Below are 19,802 nucleotides of genomic sequence, written 5' to 3'. Positions count from 1 at the left end.
AATCACCCACCTGGAGTCCCAGGTCTAAATCAGTCCCTGATTAGATGGGAATCAACCACCTGGAGTCCCAGGTCTAAATCAGTCCCTGATTAGAGGGGAATCACCCACCTGGAGTCCCAGGTCTAAATCAGTCCCTGATTAAAGGGGAATCACCCACCTGGAGTCCCAGGTCTAAATCAGTCCCTGACTAGAGGGGAATCACCCACCTGGAGTCCCAGGTCTAAATCAGTCCCTGATTAGAGGGGAATCTCCCACCTGGAGTCCCAGGTCTAAATCAGTCCCTGACTAGAGGGGAATCTCCCACCTGGAGTCCCAGGTCTAAATCAGTCCCTGATTAGAGGGGAATCACCCACCTGGAGTCCCAGGTCTAAATCAGTCCTTGACTAGAGGGGAATCACCCACCTGGAGTCCCAGGTCTAAATCAGTCCTTGACTAGAGGGGAATCACCCACCTGGAGTCCCAGGTCTAAATCAGTCCCTGATTAGAGGGGAATCACCCACCTGGAGTCCCAGGTCTAAATCAGTCCCTGATTAGAGGGGAACAATGAAACAAAGCAGTGGAACTGGCTTCCAGGTCCAGAGTTGAGTTTGAGGGGGCTATAGCCTCTTCAGACCTGTAGGACTCCTCGGGGTCTGCAGGGCTCTTCCTCTAACCTGGTCCCACATCTATTTCTGCTGTTTAGGAAACTCCTGTCATTGTTGTGCCAAACATTTCATTCACTTAAAAGAGTTGGCAAAACCACACAAACAGATACTGGACCAGGCTACTCGTCCTCTACTCAACCTTCCAAATGGCGATTTTGCCATCCTGGCAGGCGGAGCCACTGAGTACATAGCGGCCCTCTGCAGAGCACAGTGCCTGGACACTGTCTGTGTGGGCCATCAGCTCCTTCTCTACACTGTGGCTCTCTGTGTCCACTATGTAGATCTTCCCACTCATCCTGCACTGGTCAGGGCTCGGCCCGCTGCAGCCAACCCAGATCTGGACGAGGGAGGGGGAGGAGACAAATAATGAAGAGAAGCTTGTTGAGGATTTGCAGTTGTACTGTGACATTCACTACCTAAATAAAACTCAGAGTTCGCTCTGGACACTCTGATCATTACTATGAGAGATAAAATAATGATGGTAGGGTAGAATGTATGGTATCATTTCTAAGTACGGTACTATTTTAACTGCTACTTTACAAGCTTTTGTAGAAATTGCACCACCTGAGAAAGACCGTTGTTGCCAGAATCTTCTGAATGTGTTTGGTATGTGTGAATAGTAACGTGTTAAGGAGGTTATTATGTTGGTACCCTTCCATTAAAGTGTTACCAGCAAAACACGCAAAGAACATCCAACTGAGCCCATTATTTTCTCACCTGATTCTTAACCTTGATCATACAGTTGACCCCTGTACAGTTCTGCAGCCGCACCCTCAGGAAAGGCTTGGTCAGGTCTTTACAGTGCCAGAGACAGAGCTCGTCAGAATCAGAACAGCTCGTCCACAACTGGCCCCTCTGAAAGAAACACACAGTGGACTGGTTTAGCCATCAGCTCATGACACTCTCATTGACAAGCAAACTGACTGTTGGAAGGCTGCAAAAATACATAAGTGTCTGGCTTGATTATTGAGGCCACTTGGCGGCCATGGTGAAGGCCTAGTATGAGATAAAGATCTTGGTTCAGTGAAATCTCCAAGATGAAGGGAACATGGGCCTACTACCTCTAAGAAGAGGATGAGGCTGCTGAACTCAGTGGGAATGCTCCGTAGATCCTCAGGAAGTGTCATCTTACGATGTGGGGTTCCGTTCTTCCTCAGTTCAACGATGCCGTCTCTGGCACCTAGTCAACATAACAGATGGGAACAAAACAAACAAAGGTTTCTGTCTAGATGCTTGCTGTTGTTAGCATGTTATCTTGTGGTCAATTGACACACTTTGTTAATTGATCATTGGCAGGGTATATAATACATAGGAGTATATAAAAAAATAGAATATAATATACAGTTAGAGTATAACTATGACTGAGTGAGTTTACTTACAGCACCACAGTGTTCCATTGAAGAGCTGAATGGACATAAGCCTATCACAGGTCAGTTGAAACTGCTTTTTCACTATGAGCGTTGAGAGGTCCCACAGAATGACTGTTCCATCGGCACTACAGGAGTATGTCTGTCTGGGGGGGAGGAGAGGGACAGTTGGATTAAAACAAGCACCATGTAGAAAGAAGCCTGATTGTGGTCTAACTACTGATGATTCACTGAGGGCAAAGTAAAGAAGTAGTTTAAGTACACTGCTGCCATCTGCTGGTTGGAAATAGACATCAAAAACACTCCATGTTCTAACATTCTTGCACTATGATACTGGGGTGGGACAGTTAGAAGAACTCCTTTCTGCAATAGGTGCACTATGATACTGGGGTGGGACAGTTAGAAGAACTCCTTTCTGCAATAGGTGCACTATGATACTGGGGTGGGACAGTTAGAAGAACTCCTTTCTGCAATAGGTGCACTATGATACTGGGGTGGGACAGTTAGAAGAACTCCTTTCTGCAATAGGTGCACTATGATACTGGGGTGGGACAGTTAGAAGAACTCCTTTCTGCAATAGGTGCACTATGATACTGGGGTGGGACAGTTAGAAGAACTCCTTTCTGCAATAGGTGCACTATGATACTGGGGTGGGACAGTTAGAAGAACCCCTTTCTGCAATAGGTGCACTATGATACTGGGGTGGGACAGTTAGAAGAACTCCTTTCTGCAATAGGTGCACTATGATACTGGGGTGGGACAGTTAGAAGAACTCCTTTCTGCAATAGGTGCACTATGATACTGGGGTGGGACAGTTAGAAGAACCCCTTTCTGCAATAGGTGCATTGGAACAGGCAGTTCTAACACATTATCCTTCCTTCAACATAGAATCCTCAGCATCACACATGGGTTAACAGTTTGTGAGGGTGAAGTGACTGTAGCATGAAAGAGTGCCCTACAGTATATAGGGAATAGGGTGTACTGTGGGACACAGACATACGGTACTATATGTGTAACATTTTACCTCATCTTGTCACTCTCCTCCAGGGCAAAGTCCATAACCTCATGCCTGTGCTCTGTCAGCTGCTTATTGCAGGACATGCTGCGAGTGTCAATTATGTAAATGATGGAATCCTGGGAGCCAATCCATACTTGATCCTGGTCCAATCCCAGCATGCAGTTCTGTGCACATAATAAAGCCACGTATTCAGCACATAAATGCATCCCAAATGGCACCTATTCCCTATATAGTGCACTACTTTTGACCAAGACCCATAGGACTCTCGTCAAAAGAAGTGCACTATATAGGGAATAGGGTGCTATTTTGGACGCATCCATATCCAGGTTTAATCCACTGTCATGTGAATGGCAGGCACTCCTGTTCATACCTCATTAAGCCACAGAAAGGAGGTAACACGAGAGAGAGAGAGAGAGAGAGAGAGAGAGAGAGAGAGAGAGAGAGAGAAAACAAGTGAAACAGAACTAGAAGGGGAGAGAGAAAGAACGAGTGAAAGAGAGCTAGAGAGAGAGAGAGAAAGAGAGAGGAAGAGAGAACAAGTGAAACAGAGAGCTAGAGAGCGAGAGAAAGATATCACTGTGTACTTAATTCAATATAACAATTTCTTTTCAAAGGATATCTGTAAGTAATTTCACAGAAACAAAGGATATGTTCCAATATCCACTCACATATAACCCTTAGAATGTATGGCCAAATCCAATGCTTCTCTCTAAGTGTTCTGCTACACTAATGTGGATATTGGAACAGAGCCTAGTAGGAAGGCTCAAGTGATAGTCCAGGGAGAGCGCAGGGGAAATGGTGTGTGTCTGCTTGCAGACATCATACCAGTTGGGAGGATCCCACTTGAACACAGTTCTGCTGCATGGACCAGCTGGCTGCATCAAACACAACCACCCTCCCACCACTGAGGGCACACCACAGCTTGGGGTTCCCATCTCCGTCTGCCTCAGAGTAACTCAACTGGCCTGGATAAACAGAGAGGGAGAGAGAGAGAGAGACTGTAGTCAGTCACAGCAATTCAGCTTTTATCTGCGAATGTCTACATCAAAATCAAATACACTAAAAGTTAAATACACAATCCATGGGTCAGCCAGTCGATGGATACTCCCACAGGCATATAGATGATATGTATAAGGTATACACTGTAGCTCTGCATTACAACAGAATATGTGGGTTTTTCACTGCCTTTCAGATCCTACTATTCTTTTTTTGGCAACTTTTACTTCACTACAGAAAGAAAATAATGTACCTTTTACTCCATACATTTCCCTGGACACCCAAAAGTACTCGTTACATTGTGACAGGAAAATGGTCCCATTCACACACATCAAGTGAACATCCTTGGTCATCCCTACTGCCTCTGATCTGGAGGATTCACTAAACACACATGCTTTGTTTGTAAATTATGTCTTGGAGTGTTGGAGTGTTGGAGTGTTGGAGTGGAGTGTTGGAGTGTTGGAGTGTTGGAGTGTTGGAGTGTTGGAGTGTTGGAGTGGAGTGTTGGAGTGGAGTGTTGGAGTGGAGTGTTGGAGTGTACCCCTGGCTATCCGGCAATAAAAATAAAACAATTAGGCCGTCTGGTTCACTATAAGGAATTTGTATAAATCATTTATTTTACCTTTGATACTAAAGTACATTTTATTCCATTTACTTTTGATACTTAAGTATTTTTAAAACCAAATACTTTTAGACTTTTACTCAAGTAGTATTTTACTGGGTGACTTTTACTTCTGTTATTTTCTATTAAGGTATCATTACATTTACTCAAGTATGACCAGAATACCTTTTCCACCACTGGACGTGGCTGGGGGTTATAGCATTTCTTTCACATGGCCCATCAATTTAGACAAGTGTGTCTGGGTAAGAGCCATCTAATATTTATAAAGTCTTTTTTATCTGGACACTTTCTGTTTACCTGGAATTTTTCCATGTTGTTGGCTACTACCACTTTAAATCTTTACTACACTACTCACTGTTTAGCACATGACCTCACATGTGAATCCTTAAAGAGATGGGTGGAGCTAAGGCTTAAGAGTGTGTGAACAATGCTGAATGGGTGTAGACAAAGGAGAGCTCTCCAAAACATTCAAAATGTCCTTTTCTCAAAAGTGAGTTTACAAGTTTATCAACTTGCAGAATTACTTTCCCATTGTTCCTCAAAAATGCATATATCATTTTGTAGCTCTGAGCTTCTACTTTTAACCAATGTAAAAAATAAACTATTTCAAATGTTGAGCCGGTCAGTGATATATTAAGTTTTGTTGACTCACACTGTACAGTACAACAAGTTCATAAGTTACCACACCTGACAAGTGTGAAGAAATTAGACAAACTTTGACAATACATGTATTCATCTACATAAACAGCTGAGAGTAGACAAATAATTAGGCCTGTCTGGGTGCTTTCCACTAGTGTGTATTTGCAGCCAACTATTACGGCTTCAAAGCTCCTCTGGTTTCCACTCAGATGTGTTAGGACATGCACCTTACAGGACATGTTAGGACATGCACCATACAGGACATGTTAGGACATGCACCATACAGGACATGTTAGGACATGCACCTTACAGGACATGTTAGGACATGCACCTTACAGGACATGTTAGGACATGCACCTTACAGGACATGTTAGGACATGCACCATACAGGACATGTTAGGACATGCACCATACAGGACATGTTAGGGCATGCACCTTACAGGACATGTTAGGACATGCACCTTACAGGACATGTTAGGACATGCACCTTACAGGACATGTTAGGACATGCACCTTACAGGACATGTTAGGACATGCACCTTACAGGACATGTTAGGACATGCACCTTACAGGACATGTTAGGACATGCACCTTACAGGACATGTTAGGACATGCACCTTACAGGACATGTTAGGACATGCACCTTACAGGACATGTTAGGGCATGCACCTTACAGGACATGTACCTTACAGGACATGTTAGGACATGCACCTTACAGGACATGCACCTTACAGGACATGCACCTTACAGGACATGTTAGGACATGCACCATACAGGACATGTTAGGACATGCACCATACAGGACATGTTAGGACATGCACCATACAGGACATGTTAGGACATGCACCTTACAGGACATGTTAGGACATGCACCTTACAGGACATGTTAGGACATGCACCTTACAGGACATGTTAGGACATGCACCATACAGGACATGTTAGGACATGCACCATACAGGACATGTTAGGACATGCACCATACAGGACATGTTAGGACATGCACCATACAGGACATGTTAGGACATGCACCATACAGGACATGTTAGGACATGCACCATACAGGACATGTTAGGACATGCACCATACAGGACATGTTAGGACATGCACCTTACAGGACATGTTAGGACATGCACCTTACAGGACATGTTAGGACATGCACCTTACAGGACATGTTAGGACATGCACCTTACAGGACATGTTAGGACATGCACCTTACAGGACATGTTAGGACATGCACCTTACAGGACATGTTAGGACATGCACCTTACAGGACATGTTAGGACATGCACCTTACAGGACATGTTAGGACATGAACTTAACTGGCATGTAAACAGCTTCTATCTTACAAGCAGATACATCAGAGTGAAGATAAGAGACAAACTATGATAGAAAGTCAGCGGTCTGTTTCCCCTCACCTGGTGTGTAGAGTAACAGAAAGCCAGCTGTCTGTTTCCCCTCACCTGGTGTGTAGAGTAACAGAAAGTCAGCCGTCTGTTTCCCCTCACCTGGTGTGTAGAGTAACAGAAAGTCAGCTGTCTGTTTCCCCTCACCTGGTGTGTAGAGTAACGGAAAGTCAGCTGTCTGTTTCCCCTCACCTGGTGTGTAGAGTAACAGAAAGTCAGCCGTCTGTTTCCCCTCACCTGGTGTGTAGAGTAACAGAAAGTCAGCTGTCTGTTTCCCCTCACCTGGTGTGTAGAGTAACAGAAAGTCAGCCGTCTGTTTCCCCTCACCTGGTGTGTAGAGTAACAGAAAGTCAGCCGTCTGTTTCCCCTCACCTGGTGTGTAGAGTAACAGAAAGTCAGCTGTCTGTTTCCCCTCACCTGGTGTGTAGAGTAACAGAAAGTCAGCTGTCTGTTTCCCCTCACACTAGTGTGTAGAGTAACAGAAAGTCAGCTGTCTGTTTCCCCTCACCTGGTGTGTAGAGTAACAGAAAGTCAGCCGTCTGTTTCCCCTCACCTGGTGTGTAGAGTAACAGAAAGTCAGCTGTCTGTTTCCCCTCACCTGGTGTGTAGAGTAACAGAAAGTCAGCCGTCTGTTTCCCCTCACCTGGTGTGTAGAGTAACAGAAAGTCAGCTGTCTGTTTCCCCTCACCTGGTGTGTAGAGTAACAGAAAGTCAGCTGTCTGTTTCCCCTCACCTGGTGTGTAGAGTAACAGAAAGTCAGCTGTCTGTTTCCCCTCACCTGGTGTGTAGAGTAACAGAAAGTCAGCCGTCTGTTTCCCCTCACCTGGTGTGTAGAGTAACAGAAAGTCAGCCGTCTGTTTCCCCTCACCTGGTGTGTAGAGTAACAGAAAGTCAGCTGTCTGTTTCCCCTCACCTGGTGTGTAGAGTAACAGAAAGTCAGCTGTCTGTTTCCCCTCACCTGGTGTGTAGAGTAACAGAAAGTCAGCTGTCTGTTTCCCCTCACCTGGTGTGTAGAGTAACAGAAAGTCAGCCGTCTGTTTCCCCTCACCTGGTGTGTAGAGTAACAGAAAGTCAGCCGTCTGTTTCCCCTCACCTGGTGTGTAGAGTAACAGAAAGTCAGCCGTCTGTTTCCCCTCACCTGGTGTGTAGAGTAACAGAAAGTCAGCTGTCTGTTTCCCCTCACCTGGTGTGTAGAGTAACAGAAAGTCAGCTGTCTGTTTCCCCTCACCTGGTGTGTAGAGTAACAGAAAGTCAGCTGTCTGTTTCCCCTCACACTAGTGTGTAGAGTAACAGAAAGTCAGCTGTCTGTTTCCCCTCACCTGGTGTGTAGAGTAACAGAAAGTCAGCTGTCTGTTTCCCCTCACCTGGTGTGTAGAGTAACAGAAAGTCAGCCGTCTGTTTCCCCTCACCTGGTGTGTAGAGTAACAGAAAGTCAGCTGTCTGTTTCCCCTCACCTGGTGTGTAGAGTAACAGAAAGTCAGCCGTCTGTTTCCCCTCACCTGGTGTGTAGAGTAACAGAAAGTCAGCGGTCTGTTTCCCCTCACCTGGTGTGTAGAGTAACAGAAAGTCAGCTGTCTGTTTCCCCTCACCTGGTGTGTAGAGTAACAGAAAGTCAGCCGTCTGTTTCCCCTCACCTGGTGTGTAGAGTAACAGAAAGTCAGCCGTCTGTTTCCCCTCACCTGGTGTGTAGAGTAACAGAAAGTCAGCTGTCTGTTTCCCCTCACCTGGTGTGTAGAGTAACAGAAAGTCAGCGGTCTGTTTCCCCTCACCTGGTGTGTAGAGTAACAGAAAGCCAGCTGTCTGTTTCCCCTCACCTGGTGTGTAGAGTAAGACATGTACAGTCTGTGGGGCTGGGAGGTCTAGTGATGGATTGATCTTGTGTTTCAACGTCTCCAATGTTGTCTTTGGAACCATCACAGGAACTGCTTACAGACAACAAAACAGAAAGCAGAAAAAAATGACATATCAGAATATGTCTGATCCGGATTACAGAAAATCACAATGAATTTCACACACTATTGTTCTTCAGAGGCACATCCGATGTTGTTGATTTAGTTGTATACTTGATCCTTGAAGTCCAAGGGGTGGTTTCCTGGAAACTCCTGGACTAAATACATTTTCAATGATTCTCCATTGAGTTTGTGTTTTAGTCCGGAACCCCACCATTAAACTTACAAATGGTAAAGCTTACAGATGATGTCATGTATTGTCATGTTGTGTCTTTCTGTCCTTTCCTTTCACCCTGTCTCCCTCTGCTGGTCGTATTAGGTTACCTTTTCTCCCCCGCTTTCCCCCAGCTGTTCCTTGTCTCCTCCTAACTACCCATTCACCCCGTTTCCCACCTGTTCCCTTTTTCCCTCTGATTAGGTCCCTATATCTCTCTCTGTTTCTGCTCCTGTCTTTGTCGGATTCTTGTTTGTTGTGTTTCATGCCTGAACCAGACTATCGTCATGTTTGCTGTAACCTTGTTCTGTCCTGTCGGAATCTGCCGGCCTGTCTGAACCTACCTATGTTTGGTTATTAAAGAAGCTCTGTTAAGTTAATTCGCTTTTGGGTCCTCATTCACTCACCATGACAGAAGAATCCGACCAAGAATGGACCCAGCGACTTCGGATCCTCTCCACTCAGCCGTCGAGATCCAGGGAGCGATGCTAGGCAGACACGAGCAGGAATTGTCTGCTGCTCGACATGCCGTTGAGACCCTGGCCACCCAAGTCTCCAACCTCACAGAACAGGTTCACCATCTCCGCCTCGATCCACCGGCCACTTCCAGGGCTTTCGAATCTCCGGAGCCCAGAATCAATAACCCGCCGTGTTACTCTGGGGAGCCCACTGAATGCCGCTCGTTCCTCACCCAGTGTGATATTGTGTTTTCTCTCCAGCCCAACACTTACGCCAGGAGCACTGCTCGTGTCGCCTACGTCATATCTCTCCTTACTGGACGGGCTCGTGAGTGGGGCACGGCAATCTGGGAGGCAAGGGCTGAGTGTACTAACCAGTATCAGGACTTTAAGGAGGAGATGATACGGGTTTTTGATCGATCTGTTTTTGGGGAGGAGGCTTCCAGGGCCCTGTCTTCCCTATGTCAAGGCAATCGATCCATAACTGACTACTCTATTGAGTTTCGCACTCTTGCTGCTTCCAGTGGCTGGAACGAGCCGGCCTTGCTCGCTCGTCTTCTGGAGGGTCTCCGCGCAGAGGTAAAGGATGAGATTCTCTCCCGGGAGGTTCCTTCCAGCGTGGATTCCTTGATTGAACTCGCTATTCGCATTGAGCGACGGGTTGATCTTCGTCACCGAGCTCGTGGAGAGGAGCTCGCGCTCTCCGTTGCCCCCCTCTCCGCATCACTACCATCTTCCTCTGCCGGCTCGGGAGCTGAGCCTATGCAGCTGGGAGGTATCCGCATCTCGACTAAGGAGAGGGAACGGAGAATCACCAACCGCCTCTGTCTCTATTGCGGTTCTGCTGGTCATTTTGTCACTTCATGTCCAGTAAAAGCCAGAGCTCATCAGTAAGCGGAGGGCTACTGGTGAGCGCTACTACTCCTGTCTCTCCTTCAAGATCCTGCACTACCTTGTCGGTCCGGTTCGTCAGCTTCCTGCAGTGCCTTAATAGACTCTGGGGCGGAGGGCTGTTTTATGGACGAGACCTGGGCTCGGGAACATGACATTCCTCTCAGACAGTTAAGGGAGTCCACGGCCTTGTTCGCCCTGGATGGTAGTCCTCTCCCCAGGATTCAGCGTGAGACGCTACCTTTAACCCTCACTGTTTCTGGTAATCATAGCGAAACCATTTCTTTTTTAATTTTTCGTTCACCTTTTACACCTGTTGTTTTGGGCCATCCCTGGCTAGTTTGTCATAATCCTTCCATTAATTGGTCTAGTAATTCTATCCTCTCCTGGAACGTCTCTTGTCATGTGAAATGTTTAATGTCTGCTATCCCTCCTGTTTCCTCTGTCTCTTCTTCACAGGAGGAGCCTGGTGATTTGACAGGGGTGCCGGAGGAATATCACGATCTGCGCACGGTGTTCAGTCGGTCCAGGGCCACCTCTCTTCCTCCACACCGGTCGTATGATTGTAGTATTGATCTCCTTCCGGGAACCACTCCCCCCCGGGGTAGACTATACTCTCTGTCGGCTCCCGAACGTAAGGCTCTCGAGGATTATTTGTCTGTAGCTCTTGACGCCGGTACCATAGTCCCCTCCTCCTCTCCCGCCGGAGCGGGGTTTTTTTTTGTCAAGAAGAAGGACGGGTCTCTGCGCCCCTGCATAGATTATCGAGGGCTGAATGACATAACAGTGAAGAATCGTTATCCGCTTCCTCTTATGTCTTCAGCCTTCGAGATCCTGCAGGGAGCCAGGTTTTTCACTAAGTTGGACCTTCGTAACGCTTACCATCTCGTGCGCATCAGGGAGGGGGACGAGTGGAAGACGGCGTTTAACACTCCGTTAGGGCACTTTGAATACCGGGTTCTTCCTTTCGGCCTCGCTAACGCTCCAGCTGTCTTTCAGGCATTAGTCAATGATGTCCTGAGAGACATGCTGAACATCTTTGTTTTCGTTTACCTTGACGATATCCTGATTTTTTCACCGTCACTCCAGATTCATGTTCAGCACGTTCGACGTGTCCTCCAGCGCCTTTTAGAGAATTGTCTTTTTGTGAAGGCTGAGAAGTGCACTTTTCATGCCTCCTCCGTCACATTTCTCGGTTCTGTTATTTCCGCTGAAGGCATTAAGATGGATCCCGCTAAGGTCCAAGCTGTCATTGATTGGCCCGCCCCTAAGTCACGCATCGAGCTGCAGCGCTTTCTCGGCTTCGCGAACTTCTATCGTCGTTTCATCCGTAATTTCGGTCAGGTGGCAGCTCCTCTCACAGCCCTTACTTCTGTCAAGACGTGCTTTAAGTGGTCCGTTTCCGCCCAGGGAGCTTTTGATCTCCTCAAGAATCGTTTTACATCCGCTCCTATCCTTGTTACACCTGACGTCTCTAGACAGTTCGTTGTCGAGGTTGACGCGTCAGAGGTGGGCGTGGGAGCCATTCTTTCTCAGCGCTCCCTCTCTGACGACAAGGTCCACCCATGCGCGTATTTTTCTCATCGCCTGTCGCCGTCGGAACGTAACTATGATGTGGGAAACCGCGAACTGCTCGCCATCCGGTTAGCCCTAGGCGAATGGCGACAGTGGTTGGAGGGCGCGACCGTTCCTTTTGTCGTTTGGACTGACCATAGGAACCTTGAGTACATCCGTTCTGCCAAACGACTTAATGCGCGTCAGGCGCGTTGGGCGCTGTTTTTCGCTCGTTTCGAGTTCGTGATTTCTTATCGTCCGGGCTCTAAGAACACCAAGCCTGATGCTTTATCTCGTCTCTTCAGTTCTTCAGTAGCCTCCACTGACCCCGAGGGGATTCTCCCTGAGGGGCGTGTTGTCGGGTTGACTGTCTGGGGAATTGAGAGGCAGGTAAAGCAAGCGCTCACTCACACTCCGTCGCCGCGCGCTTGTCCTAGGAACCTTCTTTTCGTTCCCGTTCCTACTCGTCTGGCCGTTCTTCAGTGGGCTCACTCTGCCAAGTTAGCCGGCCACCCTGGCGTTCGGGGTACGCTTGCTTCCATTCGCCAGCGTTTTTGGTGGCCCACCCGGGAGCATGACACGCGTCGTTTCGTGGCTGCTTGTTCGGTCTGCGCGCAGACTAAGTCCGGTAACTCTCCTCCTGCCGGCCGTCTCAGGCCGCTTCCCATTCCCTCTCGACCGTGGTCTCACATCGCCTTAGATTTTGTCACCGGACTGCCTTCGTCAGCGGGGAAGACTGTTATTCTTACGGTTGTCGATAGGTTCTCTAAGGCGGCTCATTTCATTCCCCTTGCTAAGCTTCCTTCTGCTAAAGAGACGGCACAAATCATCATCGAGAATGTTTTCAGAATTCATGGCCTTCCGTCAGACGTCGTTTCGGACAGAGGTCCGCAATTCACGTCTCAATTTTGGAGGGAGTTTTGCCGTTTGATTGGGGCTTCCGTCAGTCTCTCTTCCGGCTTTCACCCCCAGTCTAACGGTCAAGCAGAATGGGCCAATCAGACTATTGGTCGCATCTTACGCAGTCTTTCTTTTCGCAACCCTGCGTCTTGGTCAGAACAGCTCCCCTGGGCAGAATACGCCCACAACTCGCTTCCTTCGTCTGCGACCGGGCTATCTCCTTTTCAGAGTAGCCTCGGGTACCAGCCTCCGCTGTTCTCATCTCAGTTCGCCGAGTCCAGCGTCCCCTCCGCTCAGGCTTTTGTCCAACGTTGCGAGCGCACCTGGAAGAGGGTCAGGTCTGCACTTTGCCGTTATAGGACGCAGACTGTGAGGGCTGCTAATAAGCGTAGAACTAAGAGTCCTAGATATTGTCGCGGTCAGAGAGTTTGGCTCTCCACTCAGAACCTTCCCCTTAAGACGGCTTCTCGCAAGTTGACCCCGCGGTTCATTGGTCCGTTCCGTATTTCTCGGGTCATTAATCCTGTCGCAGTTCGACTTCTTCTTCCGCGATACCTTCGTCGCGTCCACCCGGTCTTCCATGTCTCCTGTATCAAGCCCGTTCTTCGCGCCCCCGCTCGTCTTCCCCCCCCCCCCCCCATCCTTGTCGAGGGCGCACCCATCTACAGGGTCCGCAGGATTTTGGACATGCGTCCTCGGGGCCGTGGTCACCAGTACCTCGTAGATTGGGAGGGGTACGGTCCTGAGGAGAGGAGTTGGGTTCCCTCTCGGGACGTGCTGGACCGTGCGCTGATCGAGGATTTCCTCCGTTGCCGCCAGGTTTCCTCCTCGAGTGCGCCAGGAGGCGCTCGGTGAGTGGGGGGGTACTGTCATGTATTGTCATGTTGTGTCTTTCTGTCCTTTCCTTTCACCCTGTCTCCCTCTGCTGGTCGTATTAGGTTACCTTTTCTCCCCCGCTTTCCCCCAGCTGTTCCTTGTCTCCTCCTAACTACCCATTCACCCCGTTTCCCACCTGTTCCCTTTTTCCCTCTGATTAGGTCCCTATATCTCTCTCTGTTTCTGCTCCTGTCTTTGTCGGATTCTTGTTTGTTGTGTTTCATGCCTGAACCAGACTATCGTCATGTTTGCTGTAACCTTGTCCTGTCCTGTCGGAATCTGCCGGCCTGTCTGAACCTACCTATGTTTGGTTATTAAAGAAGCTCTGTTAAGTTAATTCGCTTTTGGGTCCTCATTCACTCACCGTGACAGATGATTTATATGCAAAAAAAACGAATTGAAAGTGCATCTGGACCATAATGCATACCTTCATGTTTCACTCTGTCAAAGTATGCCAGTTTGGAGGCGGCAAATATGGCCTTCTGGGTCTGAAGGCAGCCAACCACAGCATCCATGAGCAAGACGTTAGTCAAAGCCTGCTGCATGTACTGAGGATCCTTAAAGGGAACATGACAACTTATACACACACTGCCTGTACTGAGGATCCTTAAAGGGAACATGACAACTTATACACACACTGCCTGTACTGAGGATCCTTAAAGGGAACATGACAACTTATACACACACTGCCTGTACTGAGGATCTTTAAAGGGAACATGACAACTTATACACACACTGCCTGTACTGAGGATCTTTAAAGGGAACATGACAACTTATACACACACTGCCTGTACTGAGGATCCTTAAAGGGAACATGACAACTTATACACACACTGCCTGTACTGAGGATCCTTAAAGGGAACATGACAACTTATACACACACTGCCTGTACTGAGGATCCTTAAAGGGAACATGACAACTTATACACACACTGCCTGTACTGAGGATCCTTAAAGGGAACATGACAACTTATACACACACTGCCTGTACTGAGGATCCTTAAAGGGAACATGACAACTTATACACACACTGCCTGTACTGAGGATCCTTAAAGGGAACATGACAACTTATACACACACTGCCTGTACTGAGGATCCTATAAGGCACATATGTCAGAGTCAAGGCCCGCGGGCCACATCCGGCCCGCAAGAAGGTTTTTTACGGCCCCTGGGATGATTTTGATGATCTTGATTTATTATTAGAACCGGCCCGCAGCAAGCCGGCAGCCCGCAGATCTTTTACACGCACCAATACTACATTTCCCACAATGCAAAGGTGACGCACCGAGCAGTAGGCTGCTTCATTTCAATATTTATTGGCACAGCAGTCGTCAGCATCACAGTAAAATTAACTTTCAGATACCCATCAAAAATGGCAAAACGGAAGGTGGATACTGAGAACCGGGGGTTTCAAACAAGGTGGGAGTCGGAGTATATGTTCACGAAGGTAGCTGGAAAACCTGTGTGTCTTCTGTGTGGAGAAAGTGTGGCGGTACTGAAAGAGTATAATCTGAGACGACATTATGAAACGAAACACGCGGACAAAAACAAGAATATGGACATGGAACAAAGGCTACAAAAGGCAGAGGAATTAAAACGAGGCCTCAAATCTCGACAGGCTCTGTTCAAAAAAGCCAAATCACAAGGCCAGGCTGCTGTCAAGGCCAGTTTTATTTTGGCAGAAGAGATCGCTAAATCAGCCCGGCCATTTACGGAGGGGGATTTCATCAAAAACTGCATGATTAAAGTTTGTGACGAAGTTTGCCCAGAAAAAAGGCAACTCTTTTTAAATGTGAGTCTGAGCAGAAACACCATTGCCGAGAGAGTAGACCAGTTGTCCATCAATCTAAAAGAGCAGCTTGTGAAAAAGGGAAAAGATTTTATTGCATATTCCTTGGCTGTGGATGAGAGCACCGACATTTCTGACATTGCCCAGTTGTCAATTTTCATCCGCGGAGTGGACTCCAACCTAAGCGTGACAGAGGAGTTTTTGGCTTTACGTCCTATGCATGGCACAACTACGGGGCATGATTTGTATGAAGAGGTGTCAAGATGTGTAAATGAGATGGAGCTGCCTTGGGAAAAACTCGTGGGTTTGACAACCGACGGAGCACCTGCGATGTGTGGACACAGGAGCGGACTGGTGGCGAAGACACGGGAAAAGATGCAAGAGGAAAACGCGACAGGTGAGCTGACAGCTTATCATTGTATCATACACCAGGAAGCGTTGTGCGGTAAAGCCTTGAAAATGGAGCATGTAATGAGCATCATCACGCGCACAGTTAACTTTATCAGAGCCAAAGGTTTGAATCACCGCCAGTTCAAGGCATTTCTGACGGAGTTAGAAACGGAGCATGGTGATTTGCCTTATCACACAGAGGTGCGATGGCTAAGCCAGGGAAAGGTGCTTCAAAGATGTTTCGAGCTTCGTGAGGAGATTTGTCTGTTCTTGGACAGCAAAGGGAAAGACACAACACAACTCCGAGACGAAATGTTTCTGTGTGAAATGGCTTTTCTGTGTGACATTACGAGTCATCTGAATGCAATAAACTTGCAGCTGCAGGGTCGGGATCGTGTCATCTCTGATATGTACAGTACAGTGAAGGCATTTAAAACCAAACTGACTCTGTGGGAGACGCAGATGCGGAAAGAAAATTTGAGCCACTTTCCCAGCTGCCAGACCATGAAAGAGAAGCTCTCTACCAGTGCGTTCCCGAGCACACAGTTGGCTGATAAAATAGGTATGCTTGCCGCTGACTTTCGACGCCGATTTGCTGACTTTGAAGCACAAAAAAGCAGGTTGGAACTGCTCGGTAACCCATTTGCTGTTGACGTGGAAAGCTCACCACCAAACCTCCAAATGGAGTTGATTGACCTCCAATGCAATGATGCACTGAGGGCAAAATATGCGGCAGTGGGTGCTGCGGAGTTCGCCCGTTTCCTCCCCGGCACAATGCCCCAGCTGCGCATCCAGGCTGCTCAAACGTTGTCTATGTTTGGCAGCACATACCTGTGTGAACAACTGTTTTCTTTGATGAACCTGAACAAAACATCACACAGAAGTCGACTTACTGCTGAACACCTCCACTCAATTCTGAGGATTTCTTCAGCTCAGAGCCTTACCCCGAACATTGATGAACTTGTGGAAAAGATGGGACACCACCAAGTATCACCCTCAACCTCAAACAAGTGAACATTACTGTGCAATCACATATTTAGAGTTTTTACTCAGTTCAAGTTTAAAAGTTAAAATTTAATATTTGTTTTCACTGCATGTTACTTCTCCTTAAACAAAGTGTTGTTTTTGATTAATAGATTTTTGCACTTTATTTTTTTGTATTTCAATCCAATTATATTTTAAAAATATTTCAGTTGAGTGGATGATAGAAAATTGCTATTATTGTTTTTTCTTTGAAGTAAATTTAGCCCACTTTTGCTAAAATAGAAAATATAGTCTACTGATGGTGCCTTGAATACCGGTTTCTTTCATTTAATGTTCATGTTATGGGGATATTTATATAAAGGAAATTTGTCTTTTGTGTCTGTTGAAAATTAAAGATTACTGACAGAGCCATAAGAAAATATTGCTTTATTTATCTGATCATATTGTAATATATTTGTTAGGTTTTCAGTAGGTTCAATTAGGTTCACTAGACTATATGCGTCATTTAAAATTTTTTCAATGAACATTCGAACAGTCCGGCCCTCGTCTTGTAGCTGATTTTTTTTATTTGGCCCTCCGTCCATTTGACTTTGACACCCCTGCTATAAGGGAACATGACAACTTATACACACACTGCCTGTACTGAGGATCCTTAAAGGGAACATGACAACTGTACTGAGGATCCTTAAAGGGAACATGACAACTTATACACACACTGCCTGTACTGAGGATCCTATAAGAGAGACATAGTCTTACAAGTATAAACACACAACCTACTACACATTACAATGTACAATGAGTACAGCCAATTAAACAGTGTGGGAGATAACATTAAGTTTGGGAGATCACATTAAGTTTGGAAGATCACATTAAGTTTGGAAGATCACATTAAGTTTGGGAGATCACATTCGGATAATATAATAAGGACAAAACATAATACTTTCCAGCAGAGCAGAGGGGTGGGACAAGCCTGTACTGTAAGATTAATATCCCTTTAGGAAGCCTGGAGGAAACCATCAGGCCAGAGGGGTAGGACAAGCCTGTACTGTAAGATTAATATCCCTTTAGGAAGCCTGGAGGAAACCATCAGGCCAGAGGGGTAGGACAAGCCTGTACTGTAAGATTAATATCCCTTTAGGAAGCCTGGAGGAAACCATCAGGCCAGAGGGGTAGGACAAGCCTGTACTGTCAGATTAATATCCCTTTAGGAAGCCTGGAGGAAACCATCAGGCCAGAGGGGTGGGACAAGCCTGTACTGTAAGATTAATATCCCTTTAGGAAGCCTGGAGGAAACCATCAGGCCAGAGGGGTGGGACAAGCCTGTACTGTCAGATTAATATCCCTTTAGGAAGCCTGGAGGAAACCATCAGGCCAGAGGGGTGGGACAAGCCTGTACTGTAAGATTAATATCCCTTTAGGAAGCCTGGAGGAAACCATCAAGCCAGAGGGGTAGGACAAGCCTGTACTGTCAGATTAATATCCCTTTAGGAAGCCTGGAGGAAACCATCAGGCCAGAGGGGTGGGACAAGCCTGTACTGTCAGATTAATATCCCTTTAGGAAGCCTGGAGGAAACCATCAGGCCAGAGGGGTGGGACAAGCCTGTACTGTAAGATTAATATCCCTTAAGGTGCCAACAGATCTTATAGTTTCTTCATAATAAGGTAATAAAATAATGTGACATGTTTTTCAAGACTATGAATAACCACAGAACGCATTCATGAGGGTGAAATGGACTATGCTAATATTTCTACCCACACGTTCCACAAAGTGGAACAGAAGTCACTACACTGCTTAACAGCTTTGCTGCGCCACCGAAAAGCTAGCAATTCCATGGTGCGGGTTGGGGGATTTCAAGCTGAAGGGGTTAGTTTAATGAATTCAACTTGGTTACATTATACCCTATTGAATGAGATCCAGCGTATATCCTACCTTGTGGTCGTCTGCCATCGTCCTCCCAGCCCACATCTCTCTGACCATGAGATTCCACAGGTCACACGCAGACTTCAGGTTGGCCTCAAACACCTCCTTCCTCAGACTGCACTTGATCTTCAGAGACGGGATCCTCAGCAGCAGGAAAGGAGAAAAGGAGATGTTCACCTCCTGACAGAGACGAGAGGGAAAGGGGGATATCTAGTCAGTTGGACAACTGAATGCATTCAACTGAAATGTGAGGAGAGGATTATCAGATATGTCATCGTCATCATGGCAGATTTTTCATTTGAACAAAGCCAAACATTGAAGGCAATACACTGTAGTCATACCAATGTACCCTTCCATATTATTCATTACGGAGTGAGTTTCCAAAAGCTTCATAGCACTAAGATCATCTTTCATCCATTGCCTATACTTGTCAAATATTATTTTAAGACTACAAAGCTTTTAGAGAACTCATCCCTGAACAGTACTACTACTAGTGCCTAAACATAGAGTAACCACACCTTTATGTCTCTGAACTTGGTGATCTCGATAAACCCAGGCCTCCCGTCAGTGAGCAGGAACAGCCTCTTCTGTGTCATGGCGATCTTACCCACTCCCTGGTTGGTTTTGACGGAGCAGGACAGCTTGTAGACACACTCGTTGTTGTCCAGGTGCTCCATGACCTCAGCTGGTAGGTGAACATCCTGGGCCTCCACCTCCGTCTCCTTCCAGAAGGTGTAGAACACACGGAATACCTCTGGGTCAATCTGCTTCTGTTGCCCTGGAAACAGAAGGTGTAGAGCACACGGAAAACCTCTGGGTCAATCTGATTCTGTTGCCCTGGAAACAGAAGGTGTAGAACACACAGAACACCTCTGGGTCAATTTGCTTCTGTTGCCCTGGAAACAGAAGGTGTAGAACACACGGAACACCTCTGGGTCAATCTGCTTCTGTTGCCCTGGAAACAGAAGGTGTAGAACACACAGAACACCTCTGGGTCAATTTGCTTCTGTTGCCCTGGAAACAGAAGGTGTAGAACACACGGAACACCTCTGGGTCAATCTGATTCTGTTGCCCTGGAAACAGAGGTAACCTTCTCTTAGAAGTCTTCAGTCTTCAAGGAGCCATTCGTTGTAAGAGTGGTGATGTGAATGTAAACAAGGCATGACAAGTCTCAGCAGCCTGTAGAGA

General features: G+C 46.9%; 1 pseudogene; it reads right to left on the bottom strand.

The window, feature by feature from the left end:
* Nucleotides 1-393: 393 nt before the first annotated feature.
* The window catches only part of LOC139376162 (DENN domain-containing protein 3-like), a 32,659-nt pseudogene continuing 13,250 nt past the window's right edge, over nt 394-19,802 (bottom strand).

The sequence above is a fragment of the Oncorhynchus clarkii genome, chromosome 2 (genome assembly GCF_045791955.1).
Source record: "Oncorhynchus clarkii lewisi isolate Uvic-CL-2024 chromosome 2, UVic_Ocla_1.0, whole genome shotgun sequence".
Lineage (NCBI taxonomy): Eukaryota > Metazoa > Chordata > Actinopteri > Salmoniformes > Salmonidae > Oncorhynchus > Oncorhynchus clarkii.
This window is presented reverse-complemented; position numbering and strand designations above follow the sequence as displayed.